A 23,047-nucleotide genomic window follows, 5' to 3' on the forward strand; every position below is an offset into this window, starting at 1 on the left:
ATTGTATACAAACTATATACTGTATCTATGGCAAAAATATCAGCATGGGATGTTTCCAAATAGTCATCTTTTCAGAAAGTCAAACTATAATAAGTTGGACTGATTCAGGGAATTTTTCAAATGTATTTCAGAGCCCATAGACTTCGAGTCTAGGAATTCGGAATCAACTTATCCTGTAGAGGGATAAGTTTCAGAGTAGCAGCCGTGTTAGTCTGTCGTCGCAAAAAGAAAAGGAGTGGCACCTTAGAGACTAACCAATTTATTTGAGCATAAGCTTTCGTGAGCTACAGCTCACTTCATCAATTGTGGGATAAGTACATCCAGTCATGAAGAAAAACACCTTATTTCTGAGAAATTGGATTTTGGTGTACTGTGGAATATCTTCCGCTCTTTACTTAACCCCTTTGCAAACTTTTACCTTTATAGTGGGCCTGGGGGTTCTCACAATAAACTTTTTGGTGGCCTCAAAGTGCGACCACCAACTCTCACTGGTGGCTGCACTGACACTTCTTCCGAAAATACTTAATTAACTTTAGGGAAAAGCAATTAAGTATGCACAGATACACATCCAAATAATAGTAATTTATATTTGTAGGTTGCTTTGGCAGACTCAATAATAAAAATAATGCTGCCTCCCCCTTCGGGAGTGATATTTGTATTAGGGCTGTCAAGTGATTAAAAAATAATTGCGGTGTTAAACAATAACAGAATACCATTTATTTAAATATTTTTGGATGTTTTCTACATTTTCAAATATATTGATTTCCATTACAACACAGAATACAAAGTGTACAGTGCTCACTTTATATTTATTACAAATATTTGCACTGTAAAAACAAAAGAAATAGTATTTTTCAATTCACGTAGTGCAATCTCTTTATCATGGAAGTTGACCCTACAGATGTAGAATCATGTACAAAAATAACTTCATTCAAAAACAAAACAATGTAAAACTTTAGAGCCTACAAGTCCACTCAGCCCTACTTCTTGTTCAGCCAGTCGCTAAGACAAACAAGTTTGTTTACATTTGCAGAAGATAATGCTGCCTACTTCTTGTTTACAATGTCACCTGAAAGTGAGAACAGGTGTTTGCATGGCACTGTTGTAGCCAGCATCACAAGATATTTACATGCCAGATGCGCAGCTGGGGACTGGAACTGCGTGGCTGTAGCCAGGGATCAGAGCCTGCGCAGCCGGAGGTGGGGTCAGCGCCCTCGGCCAGTGCCTGCCGCCACATGGCCAGAAACCAGGGCTGCATGGCTAGATCCAGGAGTCAGTGCCTGCTGCTTCGTGACTGGAGCCTACACTCACTGCTGCGGGCCAGGGCTAGGGTTGGCATGCGTGGCCAGAGCCTGGGAACAGAGCTGTAGATTGACGCCTGCAGCTGGGGCAGGGGATCAGGGGCAGGGGCTGCATGGCCAGAACTGGGGGCCAGAGGCCAACTGCAGCTCTGTGGATGGAGCCGAGGGTTGGCACCCAAAGCCTTGCGGTTGGAGCCTGCTGCCCCAGATGCAGATTACCCACAGCTGCATGGCCAGCGCCCACCACTGTGCAGCCAGAGCTTGGGACTGGAGCTGGGGGGCGGTGCCTGCTGCCACAAAGCTGGAACCAGGGCCCAGAGGCTGATGCCCTGCAGCCGGAGCAAGGGGGTGTCAGTACCCACTGCCCCATGGTTGGAACCTGGGGTTGCATGGCCAGGCTCCTGAAATCCTACCTCTGGAGCCTGGTGCCAAAATTCCCTCCCCCCCCCCCCCCCCCCCCAAGAACTCACCTTGCTACTGCAGCGTTGTGCCCCACCTCCCCTCTCCAGAGGTGGTGCATCCAGGAGCAACAAGGGGGAGGGGGATGGGCAGATGCTTTACCTGCCTCCCCTCCTCCTCCTGCCCCCGTCCACCCCCACCAGAGGCTGCACAAAACCCCCCGGCAGCTGATAGACTGAAAAATACTAGGGAGAGTCTGACAGCTGTCGTTGAAGAAGAACTGCAGGGAGCTGAATAAAGCATTTTTTGTCTGTCTTCTCTGGGATCAGGTTTCATGTCTAGCTTTAGACCATGTCTACACTTCCACTTAAGTCAGTAAAACTTATGTTGCTCAGGGGTGTGAAAAAAATCACATGTTTAGCAGGCATAAGTGGTAGTGTGCACAGCGCTATGTCAGCAGGAGAGCTTCTCCCACCAATATCGCTGCTGCCGCTTGTTGGGGGTGGTTTAATTTATGTCAGTGGGAGACCTCTCTCCCATTGGCGTAGAGTGGCTAACTGAGAGATCTTACAGTGGCTCAGCTGCATCAGTACAGCTGTACTGCCGTAAGGTCTCTAGTGTAGACGTTCATTAATAAATGAAATAAGTTTGTGGTCTAAGCTCCATCCACAGTGGAGAGGAGTCTACAGTGGAAGAACAATGCTATATATGGGCCTCAATTCTGCAAGCTGCTTCGCTTCTTTGTGTTGTAGATGCTGAATGGGAATTCGGGGTGCTGAGCACTGAACAGGATCCGATCCATAACTGAGCACAATTGGTGGTACGTGCACTGGAGAAGCTGGCACTCAGGTGATAGACTGTGCTCTCTCTGATTGTACTGAAACTTCCTAGAGTAGGTGGTCTCTAAGTTATATCAGAGTTTCATAATAGAGTATGAGGAACAATATGGGGGAGCCAAGAGAGCAGCTGTACAATGGGTATTGGCCTTTGGGCCTATTCAGAGGGAACTTCAGTTTCTATTGCTGTCAGTCTCTTAATGTTTATGAACACATGTATTCTGAAACAAGAAATTTAGCCGATGAAGCCTAAATGGAATTATTTTAATACTGGAAAATTGTTCCCATATGCTCCTATGTGCAGAGGATTCTAATTCTGGCAACTGTTATATTAAAATGAGTTTTCTGTTTGTGTTTAATTAGTAAAGGCATTCTGTTTCAATGGTGGAAGGCTGGGGTATATGACAGACATCCTGAGGACACCCCTTTTCTGTCACTGTAAATACTTTGATTTGTCCTCAGACTTGATTTGATCTACTCTATTCACTTAACTGTGGTGCCTGTATTTTTTTTTCATTATAAAATGACCTCTGTCTCTGCAACCATGAAATAAAGCATCCTTTAGTTCTGCTGTGCAGCACAGAATATTTTAACTAAACACTGATTATTGGCTGCTGGAAGAGCCTGTTGCACTCTAGAGCCCAGGTTCACTTATTTACATTTTTACTAAACCACAATAAAATCACCTAAGCAATGCTTGCCAACCATTTCAATGTACACTAAACACATAAAACAGTTACCCTGATCAAATAAATAGATCTGTTAACTTTACGTTGTCACTAACTTCTCTCTGCATGATCCCTGTTACAGTCCCACATCCCCAACACCTCTCTCATGTAAGCACGAGGATATGGGTCTTGCTCATTCAGTAAGGTTAATCATAGCAATATGTTTATATTTTTAAAATCTAAGGGCCATATCTCCTACATGAACCACTCTTGCAAAAGACATGGAGTAATTTAGAGGGCCTAATGTGCTGCTACTTCATGCCTTGCAGTCAGTTACACCTGAGCAAACCAAGTGTAAAATGTTACCCTTGGTAAAAGTGAATGGAGAAGTTGGGTTAGCCAGACTTCTAAAAACATACTAGCCTAACTGAATCCAGTGAAATGAGTTTCCTTGCTGTTAATGAGTGTATCTGTTCAGTCTCAGTAAAATTCACTTCTTACCTCTCTGTACTCTGCATGGTTTCCTTTTCCGTTTGTGACAGTTTGCTCAGCTCTTCTGAGTTTACATTTGTCTAATTTAGATAGAGAGCACTGCATGGATTTAATCTTCGTTTGTGTTTCAAGGGTTATCTCCCCAACCATAAGGGCTAGAAACTTTTTTTTTTTTAAATGAAAGCTTAGATTCTGGGGAATTTGAGGCTCTCCATGGGGAAAAATTCCTGGGTATTTTTGTAGCCCTGTTCTTTACTCATTTTGAATGTACACTTTGTGTGTAGGTGTGATGAGGCCTGAAGTAATTATTTAAAAAAAAAACAAAAAAAACCTCTTGCTACTTTTAGAAGTAAATGTTCACAGCATTGCTCAGCTGTGCATTTTTCTTTTGGAGTTGAGGGCAGTGCTTAAACCATCTCTCTCTTCTTAAAGTTGCACACAAGACCACACTTTCCACTAGTGTTCTGTTAGCAGTTAGATGGGGATTTATGCTTTCTTAGCACCAGAGGGGTGTTTTTGAAAAACCCTGTACAATAAAGATTTTTTCAAAATTAAACGTTTCTCATTTTATTAGAATCTATCTTTGCTGATGGATTTGTACAGCATTCTGTATATATGGCACTCTAGAGAGCATTTAAAAAGCATTGTCCCTACTTTAAAGAGCTTGCTAATATATGTGAGACATGTTCAGATACAGCAGAAGAGTACCCAGAAGTCACCTACCACAGGACAGGCCCAACAAAGAAAATAGAATGCCACTAGCCGTCACCTTCAGCCCCCCACTGAAACCTCTCCAGCACATCAGAGATCTACAACCTATCCTGAAAAATGATCCCTCACTCTCACAGACCTTGGGAGACAGACTAGTCCTCACTTACAGCCAGCTCCCCAATCTGAAGCAAATACTCACCAGCAACCACACAACAAAAACACTAACTCAGGAACCTATCCTTGCAACAAAGCCCATTGCCAACTGTGCCCAAATATCTATTCAGGGGGACACCATCATAGGGCCTAATCACATCAGCCACACTAGGCTCGTTCACCTATACATCTACTAATGTAATATATGCCAGCAGTGTCCCTCTGCCTTGTGCATTGGCCAAACCAGACAGTCTCTACATAAAAGAATAAGTGGACGCAAATCAGACATCAAGAATTATAACATTCAAAAACCAGTTGGAGAACACTTCAGTCTCTCTGCCACTTCTAGGTCTGTAATCAAGTGACCAATATTACAACAAAAAAACTTCAAAAACAGACTCTGAGACTGCTGAATTGGCATTAATTTGCAAACTGGACACCATTAAATTAGGCTTGAATAAAGACTGGGAGTGGATGTGTGATTACACAAAGTAAAACTATTTCCCCATATTTATTCCACCGCCCACACCCCACTGTTCCTCATACGTTCCTGTCAACTGCTGGAAATGGCCCACCTTGATTATCACTACAAAAGGTTTTTTCTCTCCTTCTGGGAATAGCTCGCCTTACCCGATCACTCTCCTTACAGTGTGTATGGTAACAGCTATTGTTTCATGTTCTCTCTGTATATTCCACTGCATGCATCCGATGAAGTGAGCTGTAGCTCACGAAAGCTTATGCTGAAATAAATTTGTTAGTCTCTGAGGTGCCACAAGTAATCCTTTTTCTTTTAGTAAAAAATTAAAGTCCTGTATTTTATATTGAGAAAGTAGCAATATAACAATGGATTTAACTTTTTGGTCAGTCTCGCTTCTAAGTTCTCCTGCACCAACATAGTGCTGCACTGTGACTTAAAATGGAGTTGTGTTGCATGGAGTTGTGTATTCATTTTATTCTACAAATTTTAGCTTTCTAGATTTTTTAAAACACTTTTTTTTTACATTTTTGTTTAAAGAAAAAAAGACAATATTGTCAACCCCAAGCATTAGTGTTTGTGTTTTCATTTTTAGTATTTGAATTACCATAGCACTTAGGAACCCTAGTCATGGACCAGGTCCCAGTTGTGCTAGGTGATGTAAAAACATCTCTGTCACTGTGAGGGCTAGAAATTTATTAAAATGAGAGCAGATCCTTGTGTAATTGCATCATTCTAGGACCTGAGGCTTTGACAATGCAATCAAATATTGTGAGACTTTCAGTAAAATCATGAGCTGCCAATACTGTTGGCCTGTAGACTACCTGGCAGTGTGCCTATGATGTTTAAAAAGTGTGTTGTAACTTGTCAATTTTCAGTCTTCTGTGTCTTAAATCTAATAATGGGAAATAACAGGACACAGCGCTACATTTTTAGGTGTTTAGGACCATTGTGTGGAGAGAGACAGCTCCTTGAGGCAGTACAGCATACTGATAATATTTTGATTCCACTACTATAACAAAAGAGGTTGAAGGAAGAACTGATTCCCATATTGTATGGTAGCTTTGGAAGGTTATTGGTTGTGATTCACAGTGGAGCTCTCTTTTTCCAAGAAATTAAAAGTAAGATTTCAGTGGTTGATGTAAAAACATTTCATAAGCGATCGTGAAACTAGGTAGCCCTTTGATCCACTTGTCAAGGAGCTTGAAAGTCATGCTAGGTGAAAGAAGAATACTGAATGTGGTTGTTGTCATAGTCATGGCAGATTCTAAAGGGACACTGTCTCCTTGGAGATCAAGCGCCACCTGGTTGATCTTTGGCTGAGTTCTTGAGGTGGCCTGGTTGGATGTTAGTTTATGTCCATCACTGGCAGTCTTATTGTGCCTTTGAAGCTTTTGGCATCCATGTGCTCTCTGGCCATGTAGCAGCATTCCTTGGTAAAAACACTTCAAAGTTCATTGGTCTTCTGTTGTTAATATGGCCAGACCAAGGAAGTCAACAAAACCGAGGCAGTTGCTGGGTTTGGATTTGCTGCTTGCGAAGAGAGGGAAGAGCATCTTCGCAAGCAGGCTGGCTAACCTAGTGAGGAGGGCTTTAAACTAGGTTCACTGGGGGGAAGGAGACCAAAGCCCTGAGGTAAGTGGGGAAGTAGGATACCAGGAGGAAGCACGAGAGCACAAGAGGGGAGGGCACCTGCCACATACAGAGAAAGCAGGACAATCGGCGAGTTATCTTAAGTGCCTGTACACGAATGCAAGAAGCCTGGGAAACAAGCAGGGAGAACTGGAAGTCCTGGCACAGGCAAGGAATTATGATGTGATTGGAATAACAGACTTGTTGGGATAACTCACATGACTGGAGTACTGTCATGGATGGATATAAACTATTCAGGAAGGACGGGCAGGGCAGAAAAGGTGGGGGAGTTGCACTGTATGTAAGAGAGCAGTATGACTACTCAGAGCTCCGATATGAAACTGCGGAAAAACCTGAGAGTCTCTGGATTAAGTTTAGAAGTGTGAGCAACAAGGGTGATGTCGTCGTGGGAGTCAGCTATAGACCACCAGACCAGGGGGATGAGGTGAACGAGGCTTTCTTCCGGCAACTAGCAGAAGTTACTAGATCACAAGCCCTGGCTCTCATGGGAGACTTCAGTCACCCTGATGTCTGCTGGAAGAGCAATACAGTGGTGCAGACAATCCAAGAAGTTTTTGGAGAGTGTAGGGGACAATTTCCTGGTGCAAGTGCTGGAGGAACCCACTAGGGACAGAGCTCTTCTTGACCTGCTGCTCACAAACCGGGAAGAATTTGTAGGGGAAGCAAAAGTGGATGGGAACCTGGGAAGCAGTGACCATGAGATGGTTGAGTTCAGGATCCTGACACAAGGAAGAAAGGAGAACAGCAGAAGACGGACCCTGGACTTCAGAAAAGCAGACTTTGACTCCCTCAGGGAACTGATGGGCAAGATCCCCTGGGAGAATAACATGAGGGGGAAAGGAGTCCAGGAGAGCTGGCTGTATTTTAAAGAATCCTTATTGAGGTGGTAGGAACAAACCATCCCAATGTGTAGAAAGAATAGTAAATATGGCAGGCGACCAGCTTGGCTTAACAGTGAAATCCTTGCTGATCTTAAACACAAAAAAGAAGCTTACAAGAAGTGGAAGGTTGGACAAATGACCAAGGAGGAGTATAAAAATATTGTTCACGCACGCAGGAGTGAAATCTGGATGGCCAAATAACACTTGGAGTTGCAGCTAGCAAGGAATGTTAAGAGTAACAAGAAGGGTTTCTACAGTTATGTTGGCAACAAGAAGACAGTCAAGGAGAGTGTGGGCCCCTTACTGAATGAGGGAGGCAACCTAGTGACAGAGGATGTGGAAAAAACTAATGTACTCGATGCTTGCTGTGTTTTTTTTTTTTTTTTTTTGCCTCTGTCTTCACAAACAAGGTCAGCTCCCAGACTGCTGCACTGGGCAGCACAGCATGGGGAGGGGGTGACTAGCCCTCTGTGGAGAAAGAAGTGGTTCAGGACTATTTAGGGAAGCTGGATGAGCACAAGTCCATGGGGCTGGATGCGCTGCATCCGAGAGTGCTAAAGGAGTTGGCGGATGTGATTGCAGAGCCGTTGGCCATTATCTTTGAAAACTCATGATGATCAGGGGAGGTCCCGGATGAATGGAAAAAGGCTAATGTAGTGCCCATCTTTAAAAGAGGGAAGGAGGATGATCCTGGGAACTACAGGCCAGTCAGCCTCACATCGGTCCCTGGAAAAATCATGGAGCAGGTCCTCAAGGAATCAATTCTGAAGCAGTTAAAGGAGAGGAAAGTGAGCAGGAACAGTCGGCATGGATTCACCAAGGGCAAGTCATGCCTGACTAACCTGATTGCCTTCTATGATGAGAACTGGCTCTGTGAATGAGGGGAAAGCAGTGGATGTGGTGGTCTTTGACTTTAACAAAGCTTTTGATATGGTCTCCCACAGTATTCTTGCCATCAAGTAATATGGGCTGGATGAATGGACTATAAGGTAGATAGAAAGCTGGCTACATCGTCGGGCTCAACGGGTAGTAATTAATGGCTCCATGTCTAGTTGGCAGACGGTATCAAATGAAGTGCCCCAAGGCTCTGTCTTGGGGCCGGTTTTGTTCAGTATCTTCATTAATGATCTGGAGGATGGCATGGACTGCGCCCTCAGCAAGTTTGCAGATGACACTAAACTGGGAGGAGGGGTAGATACGCTAGAGGGTGGGGATAGGATACAGAGGGACCTCGACAAATTAGAGGATTGGGCCAAAAGAAATCGGATGAGGTTGAAGTGCAGAGTCCTGCGCTTGGGACAGAAGAATCCCATGCACCGCTACAGACTAGGGACCAAATGGCTAGGCAGCAGTCCTGCAGAAAAGGACCTAGGGGTTACAGTGGACGAGAAGCTGGATAGGAGTCAACAGTGTTCCCTCTTGTACCAAGAAGGCTAATGACATTTTGGACTATATAAGTAGGGCGTTGCCAGCAGATTGAGGGACGTGATCGTTCCCCTCTATTTGACATTGATGAGACCTCATCTGGAGTACTGCCTCCAGATTTGGGCCCCACACTACAAGAAGGATATGGAAAAATTGGAAAACATCCAGCAGAGGGCAACAAAAATGATTAGGGGACTGGAACACATGACTTATGAGGAGAGGCTGAGGGAATTGGTGTTTAGTCTGCAGAAGAGAAGAATGAGGGGGGATTTGATAGCTGCTTTCAACTACCTGAAAGGGGGTTCCAAGGAGGATGTATCTAGACTGTTCTCAGTGGTAGCAGATGACAGAACAAGGAGTAATGGTCTGAAGTTGCAGTGTGGGAGGTTTAGGTTGGATATTAGGAAAAACTTTTTCACTAGGAGGGTGGTGAAGCATTGGAATGCATTACCTAGGGAGGTGGTGGAATCTTCTTCCTTAGAGTTTTTTAAGGTCAGACTTGACAAAGCCCTGGCTGGGATGATTTAGCTGGGGATTGGTCCCGCTTTGAGCAGGCGGTTGGACTAGATGACCTTCTGAGATCCCTTCCAACTCTGATTATTCTATGACTTCTGATCTTGTCCTGTCACTTAACATGGAGCAGCTGATAAAGACGGTGAGTAGGGGGAGTTGAACTGTATGGGATTACTTTAAATACTTAAAGTTTGTGAAGAAGGGTAAATCAGCTTAGATTTGTTCTGACTTCATAGCCAGTTCTTAGAACGTTTGGTTTTTTCAGCTCTCGATTAAAAATTCAGTACTCAAGACGTGGTGGTTAGTGCGGGACTTCTTGAAACTCTTGTGGAACTTTGCTTATGCTCAGTACAGCACAAGCCCTGCAACTATATGGATGCTACATGTGTGTTATGTAGTCCAGCCAATGTGGTGAGAAGTAACAGCATTACTTCTACATGATCATCTGAATCTGATAGCTGGTAGGAAAGGGATTTGAGGAGGCTGCTGACGTGAGAACTGAAAGGGTGGATAAGTTTTGTGGTGTAAATAAGAGCAGTAGGAAGAAATTTTTTCCTTTTTTTTTATATATCTATAATCTATATCTAATCAAAAATACTCTGTGGTATTAAATTGGGTGCCAGTAGCTTTTATTGGTGATAAGTTCATTTGTGTGTCTTTTTGAGACATGGTGAACTCTATAGAGGAGAAAAAACAAACAAAAACATGGACTGCAGGTAAGTGCAAGATCTTGCAACTTTCTATTTAATAGGAATAATTCTTTTCATCTGTGTCTAAGCTCTATGGTAAAGTTGTTATGAACCTTTATATTATTGAGGTCCTTGTTTGGAACTGTTATGGGTCCCCTGAGGTGCTGTTTATTTTGTTATCTTTATCATCTTCCAGTATTCATAGTTTTTCATAGGAATTATCGACCAGCCTGGACTGGAAGTCCTGAAAACAAAATGTGAAAGAATCCCTGGAAAGCTCTGGGAGAACAGTGCACTTTATTGGCCTGTCCAAAAGTACAATTCTTTGGGCCAAATTATGCTACAAGATGCACCCAAGAACAGAATATGGCCTTCTAATTATGTTTTTTAAATCTCTCTACAGCAAACAAAATAATCGTAAACAAAAGCCACTACACCAAGAAAGACTCTTAAGTATAACATTAAGAAAGGCTGTTAATGTTGTTCTTCATTAATGATTTAACTGCCCCTCCCTTTGTCCCTTCCTTGCTTCATAATTGCATTTTCTTTTATTTCCGAAAAGCTGGATTTATTCACAAGAGGCTCTAGAAGCCAGAGTTCTAGGAGTATCTCACTTATTGCTCGCGTCTCAATCTTTTTAAAAAAATAAATAAAGCCCCAATTGAAGAGCGGCTTCTGCTTTTTCCCTTAACTACCAGAGAGAGGAGCAGTTGCCAGCACTACCCATCTTCCAGCTGGCAAGGCAGCAGATAAAACTAAAGCCAGAACAGAGGCAGCTCCTTCATAAGACACTGATCCCCAATGCCTGCACTTATTTCTCAAAGTCTAGTAGTTTAACCCCTTCCATGCTCTTATTCTCTAATTTTTAAATGTTACGCTCTTTACAGCTTAAGTGATAAAAACGACCTTATTGTAACAAATTCACAGCCATTTTGTCTCCATGCCTCTGCACATCATAGTCATTCAGTGTCATGATGGCAGCACAGGTAGAGTGCATCTCTGCCTGGGTTGTGGGTTTTTTTTTTTTCCCTTCTTCAAAACCAAAGGACCCTTCTACTTGAGCTAAAGAAATTCTGTTTGCAGTATGGTGCCTATGATAAATCAGTTCTGACTGCAACCAGCAGAAGGCAGTGGCATGTATAGACACTGGTCTCTCTGTTACATATCCATACAGAATCTTATTTTAAATGAATGTATCAAACTAAATAAAATGGCTACATGAATACCATCCATGTATTATTTTTCTTACCATTTTAAAAGTTACCTTGAAATTTGATCTTACAGATGGCAATCATGCTGTCTTTACTGTTTTGTGGAGGAAGGGAGTGCTAACAACATAAAATCAGTACAGAAACCAGTATCTGGTGTCTTCACTATGAAATAGGAAGTTACTGTTCAGTTTCTTTTCTTTGGAATATCTGAAACTGCAAGACTTGGGGGTTTGATAAAATATTGATGGAAATATTTCAGGGACTTCTGTTTATAAAGATTATGGTGTTAGGAAAATGTTTTGAATCACTGATAGTGAATAGTTTGGTTTCCCTGCAGTACCAGCTGATGCATGATTTTTATCCCTATGGTTGCTAAAACAAATACCTGCTATATAAATTATAAGAGTAAAAAGAAAAATGGAACTGCTTCCTATATTGGATGAACTGTCTAAAAACAAGTCAGCAACATGTTGTATAATGTGTATACTTAACATCCCTGCTAATATCTGCTTTGCTCCCTTTATTTCAGAGTAACAGCCATGTTAGTCTGTATTCGCAAAAAGAAAAGGAGTACTTGTGGCACCTTAGAGACTATCCAATTTATTTGAGCATAAGCTTCCGATGAAGTGCGCTGTAGCTCACAAAAGCTTATGCTCAAATAAATTGGTTAGTCTCTGAGGTGCCACAAGTACTCCTTTCCATTTATTTGTATATTTGATGCCCATCTCTGTCTTTTTAAGAATAACTTTGTTCTGACTGTCAGGTTACTGGAAGCAGCAGGTTGATCAAGCCAAACATGAAGGCAATTGGAAAACTTTTAACTGAAAGTTGTATTTCAAAGACTAGTCAGTGAGAACAAATCCTGCAAAGTGCTGAAGATTAATCAGCACCTTGTAGGATTTGGTCCTGTCATTCCAATACGAATACCTGTGTAGAATTAAGATGTTATCTGTCTTTCTCCTTAGATTCATGGCATGATCTGAATTAAGAGTTTTTCTTCTGCAGGTACTTTTGACTTCATTGACCCCCTAGAGTGCAGCATTTTCCTGTGCTGCTTTAGGTGCTTTTGTTATTACTAAAAATTGCTGGGGGAGATTTAAAAAAAACTTTTCACTTCACTATGTGGGGTTGCAGCAAAAGCTGTTGTCACCACTTTTGTATTTTTTTATGCCTTCATTACATCTTCCTCATGGATTGACATTTCGCTGGTGATGGATTTTAAAATATATGTAGAGGACAACTATGCAGGCTGGGAGCATTCATCTGAAACTCAGCAACAGCCTGATATGTGGAATATGGTAAGTTTTTTTTCTTCTCTTGAAAATTAAGCCTATACCAAATAGTGCAGAGGCCACTAAAAGAGACGCCGTCAAATAACTTAAATCCAAATTTGGTGGTGTTTTATTCTTTTTATAAAACCCGAGATATGTAAAAGTTTGCTTGGTTATTTGAACATTCCAATATGGATGAGGTCTGTTATTTCCTTGCGGTGTTTAGAGACATCTTACACTACAGAATTGTATTCGTATAGAACTAAATTGTTGTTGGAGGCTTTTCCTGGAGGAGGAGGATGCCTGGGTGCTAATAATATTTAGTCCTCTGTTTAGTTGGTATATTGTTTTGTTTTTACCTTTGGAAGAGGGGGTGCAGATTTGTTTATCACTGAGCTCCATCAGGCAACTTGTGTTGTGTTATTGCATATTTCTAAGACTAAGAATCTGTTTGAGCTCTAGGGGGAGTCAGGTATAACTTGTCTAAAATTGATATTAAAAATATTTTTTGTTTAGGCAGTATTCCTATTTAATGTGAAAATCAGAAAATGAGGGACCAACACTTCAGTGGATCAGTCTAAAAATTCAGATAGTGTCCTTGTTCAGTGTGAAACGCTATAGAATACTTAAGTGAATATGGAATATAGGCCCTGATCCTGCCCTGAGAACCACACAGGCAGACCACCTGTTGACTTAATTGGAGCACAGTGATCTGTCTATGCATTTCTCAGTCTGGAATTAGTACTGGAGTGTGATTATCTCTTGGGTTGTAAACATTTAAAATAGATTTTCAGAAATCCCCCTAAAACTTCAGCTTTGTGACTTCTAAGAATTTGGTGAATGTTCATAATTGTGGGGTCAACAAATTTAAACTAAAGTGGAATGAGAATAGCAGTAAGGCATTATATTGGAAAAGTCTAAGCGTCTAAAAATCAAAGGCAGAATCCTAAAGCATTGATCAGTCATGGAAATTTTCAGATTTGGTACACAATCTACTTGCCTGTCTTCATTATGAAGGATGATAAATTACATTTTTACTTGCCCTGGATGATTACCAGAGTATTGTTTTGCACAAATAGCATATATAAATATAACGGGGTGCCTAATATTAAATAAGACTCATCCAGCATCAACAATGCACTGAACTTGCTAAGTGTAAAGTATTAGCATAATACCATATGGCTATATCTGTGACCACAGATGGCTTTAAAAAAAAAAAAGAGAGCGGAAAGTTGCTTATTTGGCATAGTGTAGATAAAATTTTAATTGCAAGAAGTGAAGTTTCCAGTTTATTAAGAATTGGAAACTGGGGATTTTAAGACCTAGATAAGGGCGTGTCTACACGGGTAAGTTTTTTACCAGTTATATTGTTACATCATTAAAACTCCCTATGTGCACCCTTTTTTCAGTAGGAGTGACTTTTTTTTTTTCTTTTTTCAGTTTAGTTTGTTGCTTTCAAAGCAGTTTAAGCTAAACTGAAAAAAGCTGCTCTCATACTTGAAAAAGTGTCCACACAAGGAGTTACAGTGGTATAACTGCAGCAGATTAAATCATGCCTTAGCAAACACGATATAACTTTCCTGTGTAGACAAGCCCCAAGATCCCCTTTCAAAGAAGAAAAGCAGTAGAGAAATGAGATGGATGTTTTGGTTAATGAATAGGTTGGGGGGGTTTCTTTTTGTTTTTTTGTGGGTTTTTGTGTGGTTTTTTAAATAAAAAGGTTCTCATGGCACTGAATTAAGGATGTAGATCTTGCCATCACATAGGACTTTTCTGTCTTTTGTGATCAGCAGTAGCAAAAGGCCTGCTAATTCCAAAGATTAGGGTCTTTCTAGCAGAGTTTCATTTTAGCTGTTTTGGTTGTGAAAACCTTCAAATGTAAACTGATTCACCCTTGTCCTAATGCCCTTTTCTATTCTAGGCTTATTTCTCTAAAGTTTAATTGTTGTGAGCACCCATGCAAACAAGGCACCAAAGATTTACGTAGACCTTAGCAGAGTGTAAATATCCCCATTTTTCTCAATGCGATGTTAATTCTGAAGCCTAATTACAATTACCACTGGCTTTGATCAGTTTTACTCACATGAGTAGTTCCATTGCAATCAATAGGACTGCACACATGTACATATTGAAGTATTTGCAGGATTAATATTATGTTTAGGACCATTTACAGTAGTTACTAGGTGACCTGATAACACAGTTCCAGTGACCTTAAGTCCCATGTCTAAACATACAACACTGCAGCAGTGCAGCTGTACCGATTCAGCTGTGCCGCTGCAGCACATCTGGTGATAGCCTGAATAGAATAGTGTTATACTGGATCCCCTATCTCCATGGCAAATCGACGGTAAATGGGACACTTACGACTCATTTCACTGCTATTAACCTAGTCCAAAAACAAAAAGTCAAAACTCTCATCTAGTATATCTAGGGCCAAATCCACTTTGGGTTACAACCAAATCAAGGATCAGTGCTTGAGCTGTGTTTAAACAATCTAAGGGTTTATACTGTTTTGAGTGTGGACGGCGACACAACTGTGCCGCTGAACCTCTTCAGTGTAGACCCTACCTGTGCCAACGGGAGGGATTCTCCCATTGGCATAGCTCATCCACCTCCTTGCGAGGTGATAGGTAGGTCAACGAAAGAATTATTTTGTTGACTTAGTGTCGTCTACATGGGGACTTAAGTTGGCTTAACTATGCCGCTCAAGGGTGTGGATTTTTCCCTGAGTGACTTAGTTGTGCCAAGCTAACTTTCCAGAATAGAGCAGGCCTAAATACACAATCTGAGTTCTGGTCTGCACTAGAAAATTAGGTCAGTTTAACTGTGTTGGTCAAGGGTGGGAAGAATCCACATGCCTGAGCTGTGTAGTTAAGCTGCCTTAATTCCCTGTGTAGACAACAGTAGGTCTACAGAAGAATTCTTCCATCAACCTGCCTACCGCTTCTTGGAGGGCTGCATTACCTAAGGCGAAGGGAGAACCCCTCCCATCGATGTAGGTAGTGCCTACACTGAAGCACTACAGCAATGCAGCTATGCTGTTGTAGCGTTTTAAGTGAAGACAAGCCCTCAATTAGAGCTAAACTAGCTCATATGGATGGAACCAAAGTCTTTAAACCAACTGAACTGTATGCCTATCCGGATGGTAGAAGACTTCTGGGTCACCTAGGCTGTAACATGATTGGCCTAAAATCATTTAACTTGGTGGTTGTTATTGACAAAAACTTAAGAAATAGTTTACCAAGAGTCATTTTTACTTCCTTTAAAGGACTTTTCAGTGAGGATAATGCCAGGGAATAAAGTACCGATTTTGAAAATGAATAGCTTCTTTCTGTCCTTTAATGGTGACCTCTGAGGCTTCTTAAAAATTGGATGTTATTTTTAGCTGTGTGAGTCTAAAAGCTGTGGGGGGGTGTTTTTTTGGGGTTTTTTGTTGTTGTGTCCCGTCCCCCGTGGGCCCACCCCCACCCCACAGCTTGGTTTTTGCCCCATATGTCAGGCATGTCAAGTCCTGGTCTTCCTTGCTTTTGTTGGCACACTTCTTGGTGGTGATAAACATTAACGAGCATTTTATCCTAATTTTTCATTGGGCACTAAAATTAAATGAGTTAACAAGAGTCGGAGTAACATCCCATGCCCACAAATTTGTAGTCTTATGATAACATTTAGTTTCTTTTCTGATCACCATTGTCTTGGAGAGTGAAGAAGATTAGAATTGTTAGTATTAAAAAAAACCCCAAAAAACGGCAACTGTGGGCACACTTACACTTTTAAAAAAAAATTTTAAAAAACCTCTTGGGCCTTTACATGTAATAAAGTCAAAATAAACCCAATTTTCCCCTTTTTAAAAAATAACACCATACTTACAGTAAAAATACTGTTCATAGTTCCAGCAGCAAAGAAGCGTTGGATTTCTGTGGTGCAACTTTTGGGATTTGGTGTGTTTTCTGTCACTCCTTCAGCTTCAACTTTAACTGAATACATTTTTAATGGATTTCTTGTTTTTTGAATAGTATCTGGTATTGAAATCAGAGTAGGTCCAAGTAGAGTAGAAGATACCTACCCTATGCCCCCTTAGAGAGTAGGTGGGAAGGTCAGGGAGTTCCTGCAGGATTGTCCATAATCCATGTATTTTCTGTGGCTAATGTTTAAAGAGGTGCTTCTGGAGCTTGAAAATTCTTCTTTGGGTCTTTGTCCTCCAGGAGGGGGAACAAGGTGCTTATGTACAGAAAGGACCTCTCACATCCCATTGGCCATCTTGTTAAGGTTGCTGTTTCACTTTTGACACAGACTCCTAATTTTGCCCACAAGAGTATGGGAGCAGCCATACTGGTGGTGGTGGTTAATCCAACTGGTAATGTGTTGGAACTGAACACTATACCAAGGGTAGCTTGTTTTATGTGCTGACTGCCTGTGAGCTCTTTATCACTGAAGATCTTAATCATCTTCATGAGAAAAATGATCAAATCGCAAGAAGTAGTTTTACTTCTGAAACTCTCTCCACTGAAATGGTGTAGCACGCTCTGGGTAGCACAGACTTCACCAGGCTGGTTACTGTCATCCCTAAATATGAATCTTATTTTGTTCATGGCTTCTCTGCCACTGTGATGGTGGTTCTTGAGATGGCTTTGTGACATAGGATATCAGTGGACATACATCTAACTTATTTCACATAGGCCACATTTAACAGGGTGGTCTGACCTTTAAGGGCTGGGAGGCATGGGGCAAACCCAGGCCTGTTCAATCACCCCCATCTGTGCCATAATTAACTGCATTTCTGCATGAGAGGGCAGAACTAAGGGGGTTACCATACAGCTTCTGGTCACCATACTAAAAATTACTTGAGAGAATTGTCAGAAAGACACTGCTGGAGTCCCCAGGGAAGGGAAGCAGTAGGAAACCTGTCTGGTCCAAGACATGGTTTGGTTTGTATGTTTTTGGTTTGGCGGTTTAATTAGACTTCTGTTACCCCAATATGGGACTGAACTTTAAGCATGAGACCTGGCCAGAAGGTTGAGTCGGCCAGAAGAGGACCGTGGCAGAACTTGATGGGTGCTTGAGCAGAAGAGTCCCTGTGATGTGATGTGATACTCTGATGCCAGGGTGTGTTATGGCAGCAAGTAAAGTCGCTTGCACCACTTCAGCTATCGGATGATGATGGCTTTTGGTCACTGCCTATTTGAGCTGTTCTCACACCTGTAGCCTAGGGCTTGTCTAACCACACAAATTGCAGTAATTTAACAAATTGATTTAGAAGCTGATCTGGTGCAGACCCCTTACGTGGAGAGTCTTACGTTCGTCTGAGTACACTGTATCTGTTAAACTGTTTCCCCCTAACTTAAGCTAATCTGAAATGTGCTCATATAAGAGGTTTGCACTGATTTAAATACATCCATTTCTGAATCAACGTTCAAACTGTGTAGACCAGCCCCTAGAGGTGATGTGCTCTAACACCTTTCTAATTCCTTGAGCCATCATGTCCCTTCAATACATATGTTTTTTGAGTGACATTTTCAGCTAGTTAATTATGCTTACACTTATTCATAACCTACCAAAACTTCATATAGCACATACATATTTCTCTGCTTTCCTCTCCTTCATAACATTTTTTTCAGAATTGGTAGGCTTCCTGTTTTTGCAACTCTACCTGTTTTTCCTTCTCTATTTGAAAATTCTCTATCCAATTTGTTAAATGTAAATCCAAAAGGAAGCTGTGGACAGCTGAGGGAGCAGGTGAAAATCTAGATCATTTTCTCCTTGTTTATTATAGTACTTGAGGTGAAGATGTTAACACACACATTTTAATAAGTGGGAGGACAATAAAAACTCATTACTGGAGAAACACTTGAGATTACAGAAGACAACTTGACCTAGAAATATTGAGTAAAGTGGAAATGGGGTGAGTTATTGCAGTAGGCTTTTTAAGTGCTGACGTGTCACTCGTGGAATCCTCCCAGCATGAAAACTGAGATTTCTCCAAATTCCAATTTAAATGGAGGTTTCCTTCATGACCGTGCAACATGCTGCCATCCTGCAATTAGGCATCCCTTGCAGGACCTCATTCTGCATTTTTTGGGTGTCAGGAATGGCCCATTTGGGGTAAGTTTTTGATGAAATCCTGCACCACACTTTGATTTTAAAAAAACCAAACTCCTCCAATTTAGCTTTTTATTTAGAAGAATTTTTTTTAATTATTCCCCTGTCCAAGAGTATTTTCCTTTAATAAAAAGTAATCTTGTGGTTAACACTGGACTGGATCTCAAAAGACCATTGGTTCAATTTCTGGCTCTTGCACAGAATTTCTCCATGCTGTAGGACCAGGCATTTATTTGCTTCTGTTCCCTATCTGTAAAACAGACAACACTCCCTTTTCACTGCCCGTTGTTTTGTCTGTCCAGATTGTCAATTCTTTGGGGCTGGGACTATTGTTGTATGTAGAGTGCCTCCCACTGTAGAGCCCCAACTTCTCTTGAGGCCTCGGGGCACTACTGTAATGCAAATAAATTAGGGCTGTCAAGTGATTAAAAAAATTAATTGCATGATTTATCGCTCTGTTAAACAATAATAGAATACCATTTATTTAAATATTTTTGGATGTTTTTGTACATTTTCAAATATATTTCAATTACAACAGAATTAAAAGTACAGTGTTCACTTTATATTTTTATTACAAATATTTGCACTATAAAAGATGATTTGAAAAATACTATTAATACAAGTACCATAGTGCAATCTCTTTATCATGAAAATTGAACTTACAAATATAGAATTATGTACAAAAAAATAACTGCACTCAAAAATAAAACCGTGTAAAACTTTAGAGCCTACAAGTCCACTCAGTCCTACTTCTTGTTCAGCCAATTGCAGGAGATAATGCTGCCCGCTTCTTGTTTACAATGTCACCTGAAAGTGAGAACAGGTATTTGCATAGCACTATTGTAGCTGGCATCACAGGATATTAACGTGCCAGATGCGCTAAAGATTCACATGTCTCTTCTTCTTTGCCCACCATTCCAGAGGACATGCTTCCATGCTGATGATGGGTTCTGCTCGATAACAATCCATAGCAGTGCAGACTGGCAGACATTCATTTTCATCATCTAAGTCAGATGCGACCAACAAAAGATTTATTTTTTTTTTGAGAGTTTGGGTTCTATAATTTCCGCATCAGACTGTTGCTCTTTTAAGTCTTCTGAAAACATGCTCCACATCTCGTCCCACTCAGATTTTGGAAGCCACTTCAGATTCTTAAACCTGTGGGTATAACCTGTGTTGTGGGTATCTTTAGAAACCTCACATTGGTACCTTCTTTGCATTTTGTCAGATCTGCAGTGAAAGTGGTGTTAAATCGAACAGTATGTGCTGGGTCATCATCCGAGACTGCCATAACACAAAAAATGTATGACAGAATGCAGGTAAAACAGAGCAGGCAACTTACAACTCTCCCCCAAGAAGTTCAGTCAAAAATTTAATTGTATTATTTTTTTTAACGAGCATCATCGGCATAGAAGCATGTCTTCTGGAATGGTGGCCAAAGCATGAAGGGGCATACAAATGTTTAGCATACCTGACACACAAATATGTAGCAATACTGGCTACAACAGTGCCATGTGAACATCTGTTCTCATTTTCAGGTGACATTGTAAATAAGAAGGGGGCAGCATTATCTTCTGTAAACGTAGGCAAACTTGTTTCTCTTAACTGAACAAGAAGTAGGACTGAGTGGACTTGTAGGCTCTAAAGTTTTACTTTTTGTAAGTTGCATTTTCACAATAGAGTGTGTCCTACTGTACTTATACGAGGTGAATTGAAAAATACTATTTCTTTTGTCATGTTTACACTGCAAATTTTTGTAATAAAAAATAGTGAGCACTGTACACTTCGTGTTCTGTTGTAAATTGAAATTGAAAATGTAGAAAAACATCCAAAAATATTTAATAAATTTCAATTGGTATTCTGTTGTTTAACAGCACAGTTAAAACTGATTAATTTTTTTGAGTTAATCATGTGAGTTAACTGCGATTAATTGACAGCCCTAAAATAAATAAATGTCTGAACTTCCAGGGAGAGCGGTTTGAGCAGATATTAGGTGTTAGGACTCCTGGTTTGTCTTGCAAATTCCATTATTACTTTCCTCTCTGACCTTGGGCAAGTTACTTAACATCTTTCTCCATTTCCGCATCTTTTATTTGGATACTCGCTTCAGATGGAAACCACTGAAAACTGCCAAGTGTTTCTTATTGCTGTCCAGCAGAGAGCATTCCCATATTGCCTTCTGTCTCTTGTGACACACAAACGTGTCTTTGCAGTAGAATAGATATTTTTAGTTTTATAAAATACAAAATGCCTCCCTGAACACTCTAGATATCTGACAAAATACTTAAACATACAATAAATAAAATTTTAAAATACTAAACAGGCAGCATAAAAATAAACCATATTCACTATCTTTTCCCTAATATCGTCCCAGAAATATCTGCATCTTGAGCAGCCCTCATAAGATGTGCCTTGCATTGTCCCCTGAAGGTCAGTAGAGTTTTGAACTGTTTTAGAAGTTGGCGAGTCCTTAGGACATTTAGTTTTACTCCTACAATATTTAATGTTGTGATACTGCATATCTCATCTTGAGCATCAATGCACAAGCACAGTTGCGGAAATAATCTGTGCGTGCCCTCTGCTGGCTACCTCTTCAGCACAGCAAAATATTACAGGTGGTGACTACTTCTTTTATTTGTTTTTTTAAACTTTGGAAGGCAACAAAATTGTCTTTGAGTTTTTTGTAAAATCTGTATAGACTCTGGAGGACTTTCCTATGAAATCAAAACGATCTTACATTTATTTAGGAATAGAGTTCATTTAGGCCTTTCCAGTGAGTAATAAGTGTTTTCCCATAGTAATAGGTGATTTTGGTTAAATGTTGTGCTGTCTTTCAAGAACTGGCTCTGCTTAACTTCACTAAAAATGCATTAGCAGCAAAAGTATCATGAGGCATTGCATTACTGTGAAATTTTGTGGAGGTGGGCAGTCAAGACATTAGATATGGCCCTAAGTCTTAGTCATATTAAGGATACTCCAAGTGTTCAGACCTAAAGTGAAGTTTTCCTTACAGGTGGGTTGGAGGTGGGGGGACAGTTCGAAACTAAATTGAACAAAATATTTCCAGATATTATTTTTATTGTTTGGTTTTTTTTAAAATGCAAAGGCTTGTTTTTTACTAAGTAATTTCCTGAAATGCTGGAAATAGCCACAAAGCAGCACTCTTAATTATTCTAAGTTTCATTAGAATGAGTACTTGTCTGCTTACAGCTTGGGTTCGGAACCAGACCGATCAGTCACAGGCAACAGGAAAATGCCCAGCCTCCTGAACTTGGGTTGTTTTTGGTAAAAAGAATGTCTGTGCAATTTGAGGAATCTGGCTCTTTTCTCAGTCTATTCAACAGTCTAATCTTAGGAAGTAAAAACGAATTATCCTGTCTGTGGAACTGTGTCAACTGGAGGAAACTTGTGGGGAGCTGGACAATCCTCTGTTGCCAGTCACTGACTGATCTGGTTCTTCCCCCAAGCTTCCGGCAGGCTGTAGTACCCATTGTAATGGAACTTCAGACCTTATTCAATGAGAGGAAACTTTCTGGTAAGCACAGATCCTAGAATCCTAGAATATCAGAGTTGGAAGGGACCTCAGGAGGTCATCCTAGTCCAACCGCCTGCTCAAAGCAGGACCAATCCCCAAATAAATCATCCCAGCCAGGGCTTTGTCAAGCCTGACCTTAAACTCTAAGGAAGGAGATTCCATCACCTCCCTAGGTAACCCATTCCAGTGCTTCACCACCCCCCAAGTGAAAGTTTTTCCTAATATCCAAGCTAAACCTCCCCCACTGCAACTTGAGACCATTACTCCTCATTCTGTCATCTGCTACCACTGAGAACAATCTAGATCCATCCTCTTTCAGGTAGTTGAAAGCAGTTATCAAATCCCCCATCGTTCTTCTCTTCTGCAGACTAAACAATCCCAGTTCCCTCAGCCTCTCCTCATAAGTCATGTGCTCCAGCCCCCCTAATCATTTTTGTTGCCCTCTGCTGGACGTTTTCCAACTTTTCCCCATCCGTCTGTGGTGTGGGGCCCAAAACTGGACACAGTAGTTCTCACCAATGCCAAATAGAGGGGAATGGTCACGTCCCACAATCTGCTGGCAATGCCCCTACTTATACAGCCCAAAATGCCATTGGCCTTCTTGGCAACAAGGGCACACTGACTCATATCCAGCTTCTTGTCCACTGTAACCCCTTGGTCCTTTTCCTCAGAACTGCTGCCTAGACACTCGGTCCCTATTCTGTAGCAGTACATGGGATTCTTTTGTCCTAAGTGTAG

General features: G+C 41.1%; 1 protein-coding gene across 4 annotated transcripts in view; it reads left to right on the plus strand.

The window, feature by feature from the left end:
* The window catches only part of SFMBT1 (Scm like with four mbt domains 1), a 137,673-nt gene that overhangs the window by 9,708 nt on the left and 104,918 nt on the right, over window positions 1-23,047 (plus strand). Inside the window, exon 1 of one of the 4 annotated variants that reach the window (XM_073352401.2) lies at window positions 12,099-12,705. The exons of the other annotated variants lie outside the window; for them this stretch is intronic. The gene's annotated coding sequence lies outside the window, so the exon portion shown is untranslated. Of the gene's footprint in view, window positions 1-12,098; window positions 12,706-23,047 lie in introns of those variants that run through there. 4 annotated transcript variants of the gene reach the window in all.

The sequence above is a fragment of the Lepidochelys kempii genome, chromosome 7 (genome assembly GCF_965140285.1).
Source record: "Lepidochelys kempii isolate rLepKem1 chromosome 7, rLepKem1.hap1, whole genome shotgun sequence".
NCBI classification, from domain to species: domain Eukaryota; kingdom Metazoa; phylum Chordata; order Testudines; family Cheloniidae; genus Lepidochelys; species Lepidochelys kempii.